Raw genomic sequence first — 1,758 nt, 5'->3', positions numbered from 1 at the left:
CAATGGTACCCTGAGATTCATTTTTGAAACTAAGTGTCTTATGTATCGAAATAGTGTGTAGTGTGCAGGAAGCAAGCTGTGTTTTGCAGAATTGCAATAAAGTGGCAAAGCAGCGCTTTGTTTAAGGTATAGGCTTCACTTTGTTTAAGGTATAGTAACAAACAACTTTAAGTTATGTTACTTTGGTTAAGCATGTGTCTATAGTGTTCAAGCAATGGGGTAAAAAACTTAAGAGGTAGAGATGGCGGCTATTGCATGTTTAAGGAGGAGCTACCTCACTACTCTTGTGGGAATAGCTTTTCACAAGCTATGCAAGTAAAGTTAAAAGTTGGGTTAGCATTGCCATCTCAGGGGTTTTCCACCAATTTATCTGCAAAATGTTCAGGTGACACTATTCATTTTTTTTTTTACATTGTATGCCTTTTTTAGGATTATATGCAGATATTATACTTTTTGTGTGGAAAAAGACATTGATCACGTTTGACATCTAGCTGCTAGGGTGGATTATATTATCAGTTCCTTTGTGAGCATTGGAACAAGAATTTAATACATTTCATTATAATAATAATGCCACTTCATTGATGAATAAGATGTTGGATTATTCTACCGTATCCCCTCCACCTTACCCCCACAGTGTATTAATTGTGATACTGTGTTATGAGAGGCCAAGCGTAACTAAAAGGATCTCTTTCACCTGTCCTGCGTGGATCAACTGTGGATATTTTTCCTCCTTACAATAAATGAATATCCACAGATGCTCAGCATTTCTGCACATTGACTGGTCAAACAGGACCCTCTTCATGTCCTGTTTGCAAGTGATATTATCTAATAGGGTAATGCCTGTCTTTTCCTTGGCTTGTGATAGCCTTGTAGTAATTTTACTCTCTAAACTTTATTTCCTTGTCATACAGTTTATAATAGCCATTTCTTATCAATGTGGAGCAGACAGGAGGAGGCAGCGCTGAAAGGACCATGACCTCTCCCATCCTGTCACTGCAACTGCTGGTTCTGGTCTCAAGTGTGTCTGCATGGCATTATAATTACCGTTATTATGGTGGATCAGTGACCTTCACCCCAAAAGGCCAGAATTCAGATGGGACATATGAGGTAAGGTGAACTGAAGTGCGAGGTAATTATTTATTTATTTATAGTTTATTTGGGACAGATTCAATAAACATAGACAGCTCATTCTGAAAGGAGAGATGTGGGGTTATACAGTTTTCCAGGAGGTAAAAGTTGTGATTTTGACATTTTATACACAAAGGCCATTCCAAATGTAATGCAATAAAAACACATAAGAAAAACTGAATAAAGAATTAAAAACTAATTATTGGTTTAAAGGTAGTCGAAGCCAGGGGACGTTTATTTGATAAAAAACAGATATCAACAGATTTGTGGACGATCAGTTTTTTTGTATCTTTGTTAGGACTAAGCTGCACTTTGAATGAGCAGTTGTCTGAGATGAGTAAATGTACTCCAGCAGCTAGAAATATTTATAAAAGTGTAATTATACAAATAAATGCATGGCTGAACATGAATCCTCTGATTTCACCACATTTTTATTATAGTAAGTAAGTAAAGCTTTATTTATATAGCATATTTTTTTAAAACACGGTGACAAAGTGCTTCACAAACAAACAAATAAATATAAATCCTGTTTCTGCTTTGTATATTTTGATTCATAGTAATTGACTGGGCACCTATGATCTGTTAATCACCTTTATAAATACAATTAAAAATAGTTTATGCCAAAATGTA

This window comes from Morone saxatilis, unplaced genomic scaffold, assembly GCF_004916995.1.
Source record: "Morone saxatilis isolate NCDOM2014 unplaced genomic scaffold, NCSU_SB_2.0 Contig11, whole genome shotgun sequence".
Classification (NCBI taxonomy): Eukaryota; Metazoa; Chordata; class Actinopteri; family Moronidae; genus Morone; species Morone saxatilis.
Note: the sequence above shows the minus strand (reverse complement) of the source record.